General features: G+C 44.9%; 1 protein-coding gene across 1 annotated transcript in view; it reads left to right on the top strand.

Annotated features, from left to right (window-relative positions):
• Positions 1–17,174, top strand: part of CDH16 (cadherin 16) — a 212,665-nt gene that overhangs the window by 64,544 nt on the left and 130,947 nt on the right. The window lies entirely within an intron of this gene.

The following is a 17,174-nucleotide window of genomic DNA, read 5'->3' as shown; positions in this document are numbered from 1 at the left end:
TAATATACATTTTTGAATGCAGTGATTTTTCAAAAATTGGAAAAAGGGGGGTGATTGGAATTTTTATTAGGGCAAAGACCTATTTATATTCTTTGAAAACATTTTTATTTTAGATTATTTATTTTACACTTTTTAAGTCCCCACTGGGGACTATTATAGGAAATCTTTTAATTGCTTAAACTGTTTAATGCTATACAATAGCATGTCATCGATTAGTGTAATTGGCACTCTGCTAGCACAGTCTGACTACTCAGACTGTATTAGAAGAACAATAGCGATCTGCCACCTTAATGATTGTAACCACTGTACTGCGCAGCAGAGGTCCCAATCAAACACCCAAACCCATGAGCACCAACAGGGCAAATGTTGCCATTGCCATTGATCACTGCATTCAAAGGGTTAAATGACGGACATCAGCATGATCGCTCATAGCAGCCAGTACTAACTGGCTACAAAGCGAGCTCAGCTCCTGGGCTTTCCTCAAAGTCCCCTAGCATGCACAGGAGGTACATGTATGTCCTGTGTCGTATAAGGGTTAACTTGCGTGCACGTTGATAGTGTGGTTGCTCAGTACTGGATGGTGTTGCCCCTTACCTTTTCTGCCCTGTCAGGCACTGTCCCTCAATGTCCCCAGGGCCCCTGAAGTTGTTTCCCCATTTGTATATATGTTTGATATTAAAAGATGTGTTATACCTTTAATAAAATGTACCATGTGATTGTTACCCAGAAGGTACCAGTGACCAGCTGACCCCAGATTGACCTATGGGCTCTCTGCTAGCCTCCCGCATATAAGCCCTGGGTGGAGCTAGCTTCTCTCTCTTGCTTCCTGCTGAGGTCCAGTAAAGTCGTGCCTAGTGTGTGTGTCCAGGTAGTGGAGGCCCCAAGTCAAGTGCAAGTAAGATAAAGTCACTGTCTTTTCACAAGTCAGTCAAGTCATCCGTCTACCCAGCAAGGCCTGCACTAAATTCTCCAGTCCAACTACAAGTCCTAGCAAGCCTGCGAGGTCTCTGTGTCACTGGTCACCTCCTTGGGCCCTGGCTGTACTTCATAGACTGTAACAACTGTCTACCCTCAGTAAAGCTACCGTTGTCCATAACTTGGCGTCGGTGTCTTCATTGCCCCCGTGCCTAGCCCAGGATCCAGCGATATACCTTTGGGTGGTTAAGGATAAACAATGCCCTGGGGTCACGAACACATGGGGTTAATGCCATATGTCCCTAGGGTAATTACATCTGTCCTGCACCTCACACCCAGCCATACCACACTAGGATATGCCATTGCTTAAATTGGTGGGAGTCAGATCCTGAGAGTAAAGTGACTGCAGCGCAACTTTGTTGCATATTCACATTTTGACCTGCTCAGCTGGATGAATAGAAGCACAACTGCACAGGGAAAACAATACTGAACTTACCCTTAAAGGGGTACTCTGCCCCTAGACATCTTATCCCCTATCCAAAGGATAGGGGATAAGATGTCAGATCGCCGGGGTCCGCTTCTGGGGACCCCCGGGATCTACCATGCAGCACCCACCTGTAGCGGCTTCCGGAATCGCTGGAGGTCCTCAGGCTGAGTCCATCTCGACCACGGGGACGCAAGACCATGACGTCACGACTCCGCCCTTGTGTGACGTCACACCCCGCCCCTCATTGCAAGTCTATGGGAGGGAGCGTGGCCGCTATAGGTGGGTGCTTCATGGTAGATCCTGGGGTCCCCAGCAGCGGGACCCCGGCGATCTGACATCTTATCCCCTATCCTTTGGATAGGGGATAAGATGTCTAGAGGCATAGTACCCCAGCCTATGGGTAAAAGAGACACCTACTCATAACCCATTCATCTACAAGTGGGCCTGTGTACTTAAGGGCCAACCCCAGTCCAACCCTGTCCCTTGATATATTAACACACGGGGGAGATTTATTAAAACCTGTGCAGAGAAAAAGTTGACCAGTTGCCCATAGCAACCAATCACATCGCTATTTTTCGCAAGTCTTTTTTCATAAGCCTTTTTAAAAATAAAAGAAGCAATCTGATTGGTTGCTATGGGAAACTGGTCGACTTTTCCTCTACACAGATTTTGACAAATCTCCCCATATAGTTACTCTCAAATCACCCCTGAGCCATGTTTTTTCTATAAGAAATAACAGTTTTATTTATTCCCCTCTGCAGAGCGGGTAATAATAAAAAAAACGGTTGCCCATAGCAACTGCTTAACTTTCATTCTTCAAGAGCACTGTATGAAATGAAAGCTGTGCTATGATTTATTGCTATAATCTACAAAGACAAAAAGTGAAAGTGTTTGATGATCTTTCCTATTCCATGTGCAGTCTGTCTAGTGATTTGAACTATGGGGAAGATTTATCAAACTGTATTATAGTAAGATTATCTTTGCTGCTATGTTGTTGCTCATAACATAGGTTATTTAAAGGGGTATTCCATGAAAAAAAAATGTTTTTCATACAAATTGGCTCCAGAAGGTTAAACAGATTTGCAAATTACTTTAAAAAAAATCTTAATCCTTCCAGTACTTATCAGCTGCTAAAGTTGAGTTGTTCTTTTCTGTCTGACAACAGTGCTCTCTGCTGAGACCTCTGTCTGTCTCACAAACTGTCCAGAATAGAAGCAAATCCCCATAGCAAACCTCTCCTGCTCTGGACAGTTCAGAGACAGACAGAGGTGTAAGCAGAGAGCACTGTTGTCAGACAGAAAATTACTACTCAACTTCAGCAGCTGATAACTACTGGTAGGATTAAGATTTTTAATAGTCATTTACAAATTTGTTCCTGTACAGTGCTAAAGGTAGTCAGCTCAAGCGGTCCTCCGCACAGCAAAGAGCCTACAATTGTAGCAGTAGTTCCATTATGGAGCACACTGTCATGCTATAGCCATGATCTTCAGTGGATAGGGGATTAGACTTTGGAACCTTTAGGGTTAAACCTTTAGTTGCTACCAGCACACCTGTTCCTTTTAGCCCTATATAATCCCACACCTCTCCACTACCTGTCATGCATCTGATGAAAGGTCACGTGACCTGAAACGTATCATGCCGAGCGTTTCCTGAGTATTATCTCACTACCGATGTTCCTGAGACCACTCCGTGTTACTTTTATCGCTGGCTTTTGTCTTTCTACTGCTAATTTACAAATCTGTTAAACTTTCTGGAGCCAGTTTATTTCTTCCATGGAATATATCCCTTTAACCCATTAGCCCTTATTCAAATGTGGTGTGCTACTGGGGTGATGCATCGTTCATGACACAAGGGTAGCATTAACCTGCTAAGGACCACGGGCGAACCTGTAGGACCTGAGTCCACTCCCATTCTATAATGTGGAGCCACGCTGTGGCGGGTCAGGCCTGGCCTCTAACAATGGCTGGAACCCATGGCTACTAGCGCAGCACTGATCGCTATTAACCCTTTAGACACGGCATTCAAAGTTGATCGCCGCATCTAAAGTGAAACTAGACTACCCCCGGCTAGCTCAGCGGGCTATTCGGGACAGCCAAGGTGAAATCGCGGTGTCCCGGACAGCTGTAGGATACAAGGAGAATCCCCTTACCTGCCTCCTGTTGTCCGATCGCCGAATGACTGCTCAGTGCCTGAGAATGAGGCATGAGCAGTCAAGCGACAGAATCATTGGTCAATGGTTTCCTACAAGAAATCATTGATCAATGTAAAAGATCAGTGTGTGCAGTGTAATAGCCCCCTATGGGGGCTATAACTTTGCAAAAAAAAAGTTAACAAATATCATTTAACCCCTTCCCTAATAAAAGTTTGAATCAACCCCCTTTTCCCATTTAATTAAAGAAACAAACAAAAAAAAAGTGTTAAAAAAAATATATATGTGGTATCGCCGCTTGTGGAAATTTCCAAATTATAAAAATATATATTGTTAATTAAACCCCAAGGTCAATGGCGTACGCGCCAAAAAATCCCAAATTCCAAAATATCGTGTTTTTGGTCACTTTTTATATCATGAAAAAATGAATAAAAAGCGGTCAAAAAGTCTGATCAATACAAAAATAGTACCGATAAAATCTTCAGATCAGGGCGCAAAAAATGAGCCCCCATACCGCTCCATATGTGGAAAAAAATTAAAGTTATAGGGGTCAGAAGATGACAATTTTAAACATATAAATTTTCCTACATGTAGTTATGAATTTTTTCCAGAAGTACGACAAAATCAAACCTATATAAGTAGGGTATCATTTTAATCGTATAGACGTACAGAATAAAGAAAACGTGTAATTTTTACTGAAAAATTTACTGCGTAGAAACGAAAAACCCCCAAAATTATAAAATGGTGTTTTTTTTCTCAAATTTTGTCTCACAATGATTTTTTTTCCCGTTTCATCGTAGATTTTCAGGTAAAATGACTGATGTCATTACAAAGTGGAATTGGTGGCACAAAAAATAAGCCATCATATGGATTTTTAGGTGCAATATTGAAAGAGTTATGATTTTTTAAAGGTAAGGAGGAAAAAATGAAAGTGCAAAAACGGGAAAACCCCTGGCCCTTAAGGGGTTAACCACCACGCTCCAAGTTTGGACAGTTCTCCTGGCCCAAGTGCTGGGGACAATAATGACCACAGATGCAGACTTACGGAAAACTATCTTTTAACTGAGGCAGGAATTATGGGGAAATCCCTTACAGTACAGATCAGAGCAGGGGAGATGCAGAGTAACCCTTGGCAGTCTGTTGCCTTGCTGGGACATTAATTGCTTTTGCTTCACTGAATTATGGTTTCTGCAGACTTTATACTTTAGCTTTCGACTTGTGACAACCCATGCTGACTTTAGACTAACTGAAGAATGTTCCCCCAGAGTTTCTAGTTTATCACCAGGCTTGGGATTCTTGGAAATTGTGTGGCTGTGTAGATTATAGACTTCTCCTCAGGCCTCCTCAGACTATCACAGATGTCTCCCAGCTCCTGTCCACACTGTACCTCAGCTCACACAGAACACATTCTCCCAACTCCTAATTGAACAACTCCCCCCCCCCCCCCCACTATACAGCGGTCCCTCAACATACGATGGTAATCCATTCCAAACGGACCATCGTTTGTTGAAACCATTGCATGTTGAGGGATTCGTGCAATGTAAAGTATAGGACAGTGGTCTACAACCTGCGGACCTCCAGATGTTGCAAAACTACAGTCTGCAGGTTGAAGACCTCTGTTAGAGGAACTTGTACTCACCTGTCCCCGCCGCTCCGGACCGTCACCGCTCGTCACCACTGCCTGGAATGTCGCCGTCCATTGCTGTCACCGCGTCCCCGGGGTGTCCCCGACACTCCGGCAAGGCCTCTGCTTCCCCAGCATCCTCGCTCTCTGTTGCCGCCATCACGTCGCCACGCACACCGCTCCTATTGGATGACGGGATGGCGTGCGCAGCAACGTGATGATGTCGATGGAGAGCGCCGACGATGCAGGGGATCCCGAAGAGGACGCGCCGGAGCCCCAAGGACAGGTAAGAGACATCACCGGAGCTCACCGGGCACCGTAAGCGGCTATCCGGTGGGAGCTGAAGCAGTCTGCGCTGCCAGATAGCCGTTTATGCAATGGCCCCGACATTAAAAAGCATTGCATGTCGATGCTGCCTTCAACATGCGATTTCAGAGAAAAAAGACAGGAGGGTAGCGCCTAGCGTAATTCTGTGAGAACAAGACAATTTACCAAGGATCCGCAATATAGGTGTTGTGCTCACCTGGCAGGACACTTGGGTTCATGCACGTAACCCCTCCGTATGGGGTACAGATGTGTGGATCTCGAGCTGCAGCCTGCAACTTGTGGGACCGGTCACCTTCCAGGGGTGGGGGTCGGAATTGTAGACAACTGTATATAACAAGGAAAATTTTGTTGCTCTGGCGCTGCTTTCATACGATCCACTTCAGACTCCGTGACACGGGATATAGTATACTATATCCCGTGTCACGGAGTCTGAAGCGGATCGTATGAAAGCAGCGCCAGAGCAACAAAATTTTCTTTGTTCAACATGCGATGGCCTCTGAGAGGCCATCGCATGTTGAAATTATCGTATGTCGAGGCCATCTTGGGTCGAGGGATCACTGTATAAGGATTAAGGTGGGGGGCATCCTATTGGGGCATCAGGATCACCTGGTTTACTCTGCATGACTTCCCTTAAGGTTACAGTAACACTAATAAACATATGCATTACACAAAGTGGCAATACAACAAGAAGTGCCTGAGGCAACGTTTAACAGACAGGACAACATCCTGAGCAATGACCCTTTGTATCTAGCAGCTGGTATCTTGGTATGCTGTGTGGTAAAGTATACAGGAAAGTGGTGGAGGGGGTGTATTTCCCCTGGTTTTCTCAGCCAGGTACGAGAAAGGAAATCCAGAAGGATATGCTGCTGTGGCAGAGCATTGTCTGCTACGGCTCTTTTGTTTAAACTTCATGGGCTGGATTTCCTGGACTGGAGGACAGGTTGGAGGTGGGAGCGCTCCAGTCCACACCCCTAGTCCACTATGGGTTCACCTATTTCAAGGTGTCCTCAGGTGAGGTTGGGTGGCTGCTGCTGATTGCTGGAGAGACAGAGGAGAAACAGCCACAGACAGATCTGCAGCTGAAACCCACCAGGTCTGAACCTTCCTCTATGGACATTTTGTGAGTTTACTTGGGGCCAGACATTAGGCCCACAGTAGGATAGAGAGGTATCCTGATGTTTAGTAGGAGCCAGACAGGCTTAGGTTTTTGTTGTATTGTTTGCACTGTGCTTTGTGCCTAAAATTCATTTAACCTCTTAAGGACCCAGGACGTACGGGGACGTCCCCGCACCCTGGGCTTTAAGGACCCAGGACGTCCCCGTACGTCCTGGCGTTTTCCGGTCTCTGCCGCTCGCCGGGCAGAGATCGGAACCGGATGCCTGCTGAAATCCTTTAGCAGGCATCCAGGGCAAACGCCGAGGGGGTCCATGTAGGCCCCCCATGTCGGCGATCGCCGCAAATCGCAAGGGAAATCGCCCTTGCGATCTGCGGCGATACCAGGCTGATCGGGTCTCTGGGACCCGACCGCCCGATAATTTTGCATGATCCCGGCTGTCACAGACAGCCAGGGCCATGCTAACGTATAGGAGCGAGGTGGCAAGCCGGCCACCTTCTCCTATACCCTGCGATCTGTCGGTTAGTTAACCGACCAATCGCAGGAGGGGGGGCGGTTACTTCCTCCCGTCCTGCCCGGCCCCTGAAAGTCCGGAGAGGACGGGAGGAAGACCGGAGGACGCGGCGGGGGATGGGGGGAGTGCTGGGGACCGGCCCCGGTACTTACCTCGTCCCTGAAGTCCCGGATCCAGACGATGAAGATGGCGGCGGCGGCGACAGGTGAGTAGATCTTCAGCCGCGGTCGGGCCCTTTACAGCAATGCACGTCGCCGTAAAGCGACATGCATTGCTGTAATAGGACCCTGTAAACTACAACTCCCAGCATGCCCAGACAGCCCTTGGCGTCTGGGCATGCTGGGAGTTGCAGTTTTGCAACATCTGGAGGTCCACAGTTTTTAGACCACTGTGCCCTTCCAGATGTTGCAAAACTACACATCCTCAGCATGCCCTTACTGTCCAGGCATGCTGGGAGTTGTAGTGCTGGAACATCTGGCCCTTCAGATGTTGCAGAACTACAACTCCCAGCATGCCTGGACAGTTTTGGCATACTGGGGGTTGTAGTTTTGCAACATCTGGAAGGGCACAGATTGGGAACCACTGTATTAGTGGTCTGCAAACTGTAGTCCTCCAGATGTTGCAAAACTACAACTCCAAGCATGCTGGGAGTTGTAGTTCGGCAACATCTGGCTCTAAAGATGTTGCCGAACTACTACTCCCAGCATGCCTGAGAATGTTTGGGAGTTGTGGTTTTGCAACAGCTGGAGGCACACTGGTTGGGAAACATTGTTTCCTAACTCAGTGTTTCCCAACCAGTGTGCCTCCAGCTGTTGCAAAACCACAACTCCCAAACATTCTCAGGCATGCTGGGAGTAGTAGTTTTGCAACAGCTGGAGGTCCCCCCCCCTGTGAATGTACAGGGTACATTCACATGGGCAGGGGGCTTACAGTGCGTATCGGGCTGCAAGTTTGCAATGCAGCAAATTTTGCGCGGCAGCTCAAACTCGCTGTAATCCCCGGCCCGTGTGACTGTACCCTAAAAACACTACACTACACTACCACAAAATAAAATAAAAAGTAAAAAACACTACATATACACATACCCCTACACAGCCCCCCTCCCTCCCCAATAAAAATGAAAAACGCCTGGTACGCCACTCTTTCCAAAATGGAGCCTCCAGCTGTTGCAAAACAACAACTCCCAGTATTGCCGGACAGCCGTTGACTGTCCAGGCATGCTGGGAGTTTTGCAACAGCTGGAGGCACCCTGTTTGGGAATCACTGGTGTAGAATACCCCTATGCAAATCCCTAATTCAGGCCTCAAATGCACATGGCGCTCTCACTTTGGAGCCCTGTTGTATTTCAAGGCAACAGTTTAGGGCCACATATGGGGTATCACCGTACTCGGGAGAAATTGACTAACAAATCTTGGGGGTCTTTTTCTCCTTTCACCCCTTATGAAAAGGTGAAGTTGGGGTCTACACCAGCATGTTAGTGTAAAAAAAATAAACTTTTTACACTAACATGCTGGTGTTGCCCTATACTTTTCATTTTGACAAGAGGTAAAGGGGAAAAAAGCCCGCCAAAATTTGTAACGCAATTTCTCCCGAGTACGGAGATACCCCATATGTGGGCGCAAAGTGCTCTGGGGGCGCACAACAAGGCCCAGAAGGGAGAGCGCACCATGTACATTTGAGGTGATTTGCACAGGGGTGGCTGATTGTTACAGCGGTTTTGACAAACGCAAAAAAAACTAAACCCCACATGTGACCCCATTTCGGAAACTAAACCCCTCACGGAATGTAATGAGGGGTGCAGTGAGATTTTACACCCCACAGGTGTCTGACAGATCTTTGGAAGAGTGGGCTGTGCAAATTAAAAATGTTGCACAGCCCACTGTTCCAAAGATATGACAGACACCAGTGGGGGGTAAATGCTCACTTTACGCCTTCTTACGTTCCTCAAGGGGTCTAGTTTCCAAAATGGTATGCCATGTGGGGGTTATTTTGCTGTCCTGGCACCATATGGGCTTCCTAAATGCGACATGCCCCCCGAGCAAAATTTGCTCTCAAAAAGCCAAATATGACGCCTTCTCTTCTGAGCATTGTAGTTCGCCCGTAGTGCACTTCAGGTCAATTTATGGGGTACCTCCATACTCAGAAGAGATGTGGTTACAAATTTTGGGGGGTATTTTCTGCTATTAACCCTTGCAAAAATGTGAAATTTGGGGGGAAACACCTTTTTAGTGATTTTTTTTTTTTTTTTTTTTTTACATATGCAAAAGTCGTGAAACCCCTGTGGGGTATTAAGGCTCACTTTATTTCTTGTTACGTTCCACAAGGGGTCTAGTTTCCAAAATGGTATGCCATGCGTTTTTTTTTTTGCTGTCCTGGCACCATAGGGGCTTCCTAAATGCGACATGCCCCCGAGCAAAATTTGCTCTCAAAAAGCCAAATATGACTCCTTCTCTTCTGAGCATTGTAGTTCACCCATAGTACACCTCAGGTCAACTTATGGGGTACCTTCATACTCAGAAGAGATGGGGTTACAATGTTTGGGGGGTATTTTCTGCTATTAACCCTTGCAAAAATGTGAAATTTGGGGGGGAAACACACATTTTAGTGAAATTTTATTTTTTTACATATGCAAAAGTCGTGAAACTCCTGTGGGGTATTAAGGCTCACTTTATTCCTTGTTACATACCTCAAGGGGTCTAGTTTCCAAAATGGTATGCCATGTGGGGGATTTTTGCTGTTCTGGCACCATAGGGGCTTCCTAAATGCAACATGCCCCCCCAAAAACCATTTAAAAAAAACGTACTCTCCAAAATCCCCTTGTCGCTCCTTCGCTTCTGAGCCCTCTACTGCGCCCGCCGAACACTTTACATAGACATATGAGGTATGTCCTTACTCGAGAGAAATTGGGCTACAAATATAAGTATACATTTTCTCCTTTTTCCCCTTGTAAAAATAAAAAAATTGGGTCTACAAGAACATGCGAGTATAAAAAATGGAGATTGTGAATTTTCTCCTTCATTTTGCTGTTATTCCTGTGAAACACTTAAAGGGTTAAAACGCGGACTGAATGTCATTTTGAATACTTTGGGGGTGCAGTTTTTATAATGGGGTCATTTGTGGGGTATTTCTAATATGAAGACCCTTCAAATCCACTTCAAACCTGAACTGGTCCATGAAAAATTGTGAGTTTGGAAATTTTGTGAAAAATTGGAAAATTGCTGCTGAACTTTGAAGCCCTCTGGTGTCTTCCAAAAGTAAAAACATGTAAATTTTATGATGCAAATATAAAATAGACATATTGTATATGTGAATAAAAAAAATTATTTGGATTATCCATTTTCCTTACAAGCAGAGAGCTTCAAAGTTAGAAAAATGCAAAATTTTCAAATTTTTCATAAATTTTTGGGATTTTTCACCAAGAAAGGATGCAAGATACCACAAAATTTTACCACTATGTTAAAGTAGAATATGTCAGGAAAAAACAATCTCGGAATCAGAATGATAACTAAAAGCATCCCAGAGTTATTAATATTTAAAGTGACAGTGGTCAGAATTGCAAAAAATGGCCGGGTCCTGAGGTGTAAAATGGCTGGGTCCTTAAGGGGTTAAATAAACATCCTCTTGGACGTTTGAAACCTGCTGCCTGTGTGAATTCTGTCATTGCCGACCCCACCGTGTGAGCAATTCCGTACAGGTGTAAAAAGAACAATGCTGGTTTTAGTTCAGTATTTGTGAATGTGATCTTAACTATCAATTCCTTTACTGTCTCCCAGTAGGGAGTCAGAATGGGACAAGTTCAGAAAATATGCAGCAGGGACCCCTCCAGGTTCCCACATCTCCAGCATTCCTTGGGCATGTGGGGCCAGATCCTGTGCAGTTTACTGGGAACCCTGTACCATCTTGTAAGAATCTTAAACTCTGCCTCTTGATAGTTTGCGCAGATAGAGGAGCGATGTACCAGCGAGAAGATTTAAGTCCACTGTTGTTCTTTAAATCTTGTGTGTAAATAATTTTCCAATTTATTTTACATTTAGAAAAAGTGTGATCATCAGGGGAAATCCATATAGCATAGATTTTAGAGAGGGGGTGGGTTATTGGTTCCATTATTTGTCACAGCTTCTCAAAGACGGTATCTAGAAATGGGTACATATTCGCAGAATTTTCCGAAAAAATTTGGTTTGATCCGAATATATTTGCGGCAAATCACTATTATAAACGGCTATTAACGGGCTACAGAGAGCCTCAAGAGGGGTGTAGAACACTTTGAAAAGTAGAAAAAGATCAGCTCACCCCTCCAGCATGGGTCAGTTAGATCAGCAGCAGCACACATCTTATGTTGGAAGCACGAAGGAAAACACTAGAGCCGGGTCTCCAGGTGCAGCAATTCCAAGGAAAAAGCGGATATCCGGCTCCCAATTGAAATAAAAAATCCAAACTATAATGAAAAATCCTTAGATGCATACAAGTGGAGAAATTAAGAAAAACCAACAAAGGATAAAAGCACAAACGAAATGCCAATGCATTTTGACTCCTCAACAAGTCTTACTCATGGCACATTACTTGGGCACAGCATTCAGTATAAATATACTGGCACTAGACCCGTGACCCGTCATCTAGAGTATACGCCCTATAGTGATACTTATGGGCGGAGAACACAAGGAGGATCCATGGATAGACTGCCATAGTATACAGCATAAAATCTGTAAATACACTAGTAAGATATATACATTCTCAATAACAGTATTTTCCTAGTGTATGTGGCAATTATACCTCTAATACAACATTTTCTTGTGTTCTCCCATGTTGTATGTATAACAGTTATATCTTTTAATAATCAACACTGGAGAAAAGAAACACCATTTGTTTCAATAAATGTAGGACAGGTCATTTCTATAATTGAGACCAGACGGGAGTCTGCTTTCCAGATTAAGTAAGTATCCAGAAAGCCTCTTGTTTGAATATTGCTTGTTCCTGTCCCCTCCTCTCCTCCTTTTTTTAAAGTTTGGATTTTATCTTCAATTGGGAGCTGGATATCTTTTTTTCCCTGTAGAACACTTTGCCTTGCCGTAACACGCATAGGTAGTGTGCTGGGGTAGTGAAATAATACTGTTACTCAGTATGACATGCAGATTACAGGCATCACTATTAGAATCACTGCCGCAGAGTGGCACAATGACAGTCTGGATGTGGCAGCAGGGTCGGGAGACCATATGGCGTCAAAATTGAAGAGGTAAAAGAGATTTTTGAGATTTCAATTGAAAAGTTTAAAGCCATCAACGAGTTTAATGTGCCACCAGCAGCGTGAGATCATATGGCTTCACAATTGACACACAGTCTGGAGGTGGCGGCAGCCTATGTTGGCCGCAGAGCGGCACAGTGACAGAGTAGTGACTCAGTTTGTCCTCCCTCTCAGTGGTGCAGGCCTGACCCGGGAGGGCTACTGGGTAGATCCTGCCAGTATCATATGCTTGTCTAAAATATTAAGCCATGCAAGTGTAAGCAAACACAGTAAAACTGTGATTGTGTCATTTAACCAGTTTTTTTTTATTTTTATAAGGACGCACCCGTGGTAATACCGGTCCCAGCCATTAGCCGGTCGGGGACCGGACCGGGAATGCCTGCTGAAATCATTCAGCAGGCATCCTGGCACATCGCCGAGGGGGTCCTGAGACCCTCCCATATCAGCGATCGCCGCAAATCGCTGGTTAATTCAGACCAGTGATTTTCGACGATTCCTGGTCATACGGGTCTCCCGTGACCCGGAAAATAAGGGGGATCGGGGCTGTCCGGCACAGCCCCAGTCCCCCTGAAGGGATAGGAGTGAGGTGGCAGGGGTGCGACCAATCGCAGAAGGTGGCCGGGGGATGGTTAAAGTTCAACCCATGGGTGTCTGGGCAGGGCGGGGACACGATGGAGCTCGACGATCCAGGTCCCAGCGGCGACGGCGGCTGCAATGACGTCATCCGGGGGCGGCGGTGGCGATCCTGATGTCATGGCGATGGCAGCACAGAACTTCAGCGGCAGCGATCTGGGTAAGTGGTCTGGTGAACCACAGTTTAGAGTCTCTAAGCTGTGGCCCTTCAGATCTTGAGAAACTACAAATCCCAACATGTCCAGACAGCAACGGCTGTGTGGGCATGCTGGGATTTGTAGTTTTGCTAGATCTGGAGGGCCACAGTTTGGAGATCACTGTGCAGTGGTCTCTAAACTGTGGCCCATCAGATCTTGCAAAACTACAACTCCCAGCATGCCCAAATAGCCATTTGCTGTCTGGGCATGCTGAGATTTGTAGTTTTTCAACATCTGGATGGCCACAGTTTGGAGATCTCTAAACGGTGGCCCTCCAGATGTTGCATAACTACAACTCACAGCATGCACAGTTTGTCACGGCATGCTGGGAGTTGCAGTGGCGTGCCTCCAGCTGTTGCATAACTACAACTCCCAGCATGCATGGTTTTTCAGTGCATGCTGGGAGTTGTAGTTTTGCCACTGCTGGAAGCACACTGGTGAGGAGACAAAGTTAGGTAACAGAACCTAACTCAGTGTTTCCCCACTGTGTGCCTCCAGCTGTTGCAAAACTACAACTCCCAGCATGCACTGACAGACCGTGCATGCTGGGAGTTGGTCGTTTTGTAACCGCTGGAGGCACACTGGTGGGGAAGCACTGAGTTTGTCTTTTACCTAACTCGGTGTTTCCTCACCAGTGTGCCTGCAGCTGTGGCAAAGCTACAACTCCCAGCATGCACAGTCTGTCAGTCCATGCTAAGAGTTGTAGTTTTGTAACAGAGATTTGTGCCCCCGCCCCATGATACTGTACAGGGTACAGTCACACGGGCGGGTTTACAGTAAGTTTTCCGCTGCAAGATTGAGCTGCAGCAAATTTTCCACCGCAGCTCAAACTCCCAGCGGGAAACTCGTTGTGAACCCCCACCAGTGTGAATGTACCCTAAGAACACTACACAAAATAAAGGGTAAAACACTACATATACACATACCCTTACACAGTTACCCCCCACCACCTCCCATAAAAATATAAAAATTTCTGGTACGGCACTGTTTCCAAAAAGGAGCCTCCAGCTATTGCAAAACAACAACTCCCAGCATTGCCGGACAGCCATGGACTGTCCAGGCATGCTGGGAGTTTTCAAACAGCTGGAGGCACCCTGTTTGGGAAACACTGTTGTTGGGTATTTGTGGTGGAGGCAATTGTAACGCTTGCATCTGGGTCAGCCCCTGTGCAAATCCCTAATTTAGGCCTCAAATGCGCATGGCACTCTCTTTACTTCAGAGCCCTGTCGTATTTCAAAGCAACAGCTTAGTACCACATTTCCGTACTCGGGAAATTGCGTAAAAAATTTTGGGGGACTCTTTCTCCTTTTGCCCCTTATAAAATGAAAAAGTTGGGGTACACACCAGCATGTTAATGTAAAAAAAAAAAATTCACACTAACATGCTGGTGTTGTCCCATACTTTTCATTTTCACAAGAGGTAAAAGGAAAAAACGGCCCCCAAAATTTGTAACGCAATTTCTCCTGAATATGGAAATACCCCATGTGTGAGTGTAAAGTGATCTGATCTGCGGACACACAACAGGACTCATGAAGCATGTACATTTGAGGCCTAAATTGGAGATTTGCACAGAGGTTCTGACATAAACGCAAACATTTTTTTTTAATTTTCACAAGCGGTAATAGGAGAAAAAAAAAATGTATAACCCTATCTTTCTGAGTATGTAAATACCCCATATGTGGATGCAAAGTACTCTGCGGGGCCACTACAGGGCTCCGAAAAGAAGGAGCGGTATTGGGCTTTTGGAGAGAGAATTTGGCTGGAATTGAAGGCCATGTGCGTTTACAAAGCCCCCATGGTGCCAGAGCAGTGGGCCCCCTCACATGTGACCCCATTTTGGTAACTACACCCCTAACAGAATGTAATAAGGTGTGCAGTGAGCATTTACACCCCACAGGTGTCTGACAGATTTTTTGAATGGTGGTCCATGAAAATGAAAAATTTTATTTTTCATTTGCACAGCCTACTGTTCCAAAGATCTGTCAAACGCCAGTGGGGTGAAAATGCTCACTGCACCCCTTATTACATTCCATGAGGGATGTAGTTTCTGAAATAGGGTCACATGTGGTGGTGGTGGGGGGGGGGTGTCCACTGTTCTGACACCATGGGGACTTTGTAAACGCACATGGCCTCTGACTTCTATTCCAACCAAATTCTCTCCAAAAGCCCAATAGCACTCCTTTGGTTCTGAGACCTGTAGTGTGCCCGCAGAGCACTTTACGTCCTCCATATGGGGTATTTCCTTACTCGGAAGAAATTGGGCTTCAAATTTTGGGGTCCATTTTCTCCTATTACCCCATGTGAAAATGAAAAATTTGGAGTAACACCATCATTTTAGTGTTAAAAAATCACATGTTTCATTTTCACGTCCAAATTCAATGCAAGCCTGTCAAACACCTGTGAGGTGTTAAGGCTTACTATACCCTTTGTTATGTTCCTTGAGGGGTATAGTTTTCCAAATGGTGTGCCGTGTGTTTTTTTTTTCGCTGTTCTTGCACCATGGGGGTTTCCTAAATGCGACATGCCCCCAAAAACAATTTCAGCAAATTCTCACTCCAAAAGTCCAATGGTGCTCCTTCTGTTGTTAGACCTGTAGCGCACCAGCAGAGCACTTAATGTCCACATATGGGGTATTTTCCTTACTTGGGAGAAATTGGGCTTCACATTTTGGGGTCCATTTTTTTCCTATTAACCCATGTGAAAATGAAAAATTTGGAGTAAAACCATCATTTTAGTGTTAAAAATCTAATTTTTCATTTTCACGTCCAACTTCAATGCAAACCTGTCAAACATCTGTGAGGTGTTTAGGCTCACTATACCCCTTGTTACATTCCTTGAGGGGTGTAGTTTCCAAAATAGTATGCCAAGTGTTTTTATTTATTTTTCTTTGCTGTTCTGGCACCATGGGGGCTTCCTAAATGCCACATGCCCCGCAAAAACCATTTCAGCAAAATTCGCCCTCCAAAATCCCACAGTTGCTCTTTCCCTGTTTAGCCATGTTGCGAGCCTGCAGAGCACTTAACATCAAGGTATTTCCTTACTCTAGAAAAATTGGGCTACAAATTTTGCGGGCTTTTTCTTCTTATAACCCTTTTAATAATGAAAAAATTGGGCTACATGAACATGTTAGTGTAAAAAATTGAGATTTCGATTTCTCTCCCCCACTTTGTGCTGTTCCTGTGAAACACCTAAAGGGTTAAAAAAAAACTTTCTGAATGTCATTTTGAATACTTTTAGTGGTGCAGTTTCTATAATGTGATCATTTTGTGGTGTATTTCTCACAGAAAGTTCCCTCAAAGCCACTTCAAACTTACCTGGTCCCTGAAAAATTCTGATTTAGAATTTTTCGTGAAAATTGCTGCAATACTTTTGAAGCCCTCTGTCTTCAAAAAGTAAAAACATGTCAACTTTATGATGCCAACATAAAGTGGACATATTGTATTTGTGAATCAATATATAATTTATTTGCAACGTTCATTTTCCTCACAAGAAGAGTTTGAAAAATACAAAAGTTTCAAAATGTTCATGAAACTTTTGTATTTTTCACCAAGAAAGGATGCAAGTAACAATGAAAATTTACAACTATGTTAAAGTAGAATAAGTCATGAAAAAACAATATCGGAATCAGAATGAAAAGTAAAAGCATCCCAGCGTTATTAATATATAAAGTGACAGTGGTCAGATTTGCAAAAAAGGGCTGCGTCCCTAAGGTGAAAATGAGCTGCATCCTTCAGGGGTTAAGGAACCACTTGACAACAAGATTAAACACGTGTGGCATGTTATGGTTTATTTTATTCCCTCCAACCAGATTCCTTTTTAGCCTGAATGTGGCAGCAGCCTGATGAGACCATAGGGCCTCACATTTGAAGAGATTAAAGAGATTTTTTAAATGTCAATTGAAGATTTTGAAGAGATTAACAAGTTTAATGTGCCAGCAGCATGAGGAGATGAGGGGGTGGGGCGTGTCACGATTAT

Source organism: Hyla sarda, chromosome 6 (genome assembly GCF_029499605.1).
Source record: "Hyla sarda isolate aHylSar1 chromosome 6, aHylSar1.hap1, whole genome shotgun sequence".
Classification (NCBI taxonomy): Eukaryota; Metazoa; Chordata; class Amphibia; order Anura; family Hylidae; genus Hyla; species Hyla sarda.
This window is presented reverse-complemented; position numbering and strand designations above follow the sequence as displayed.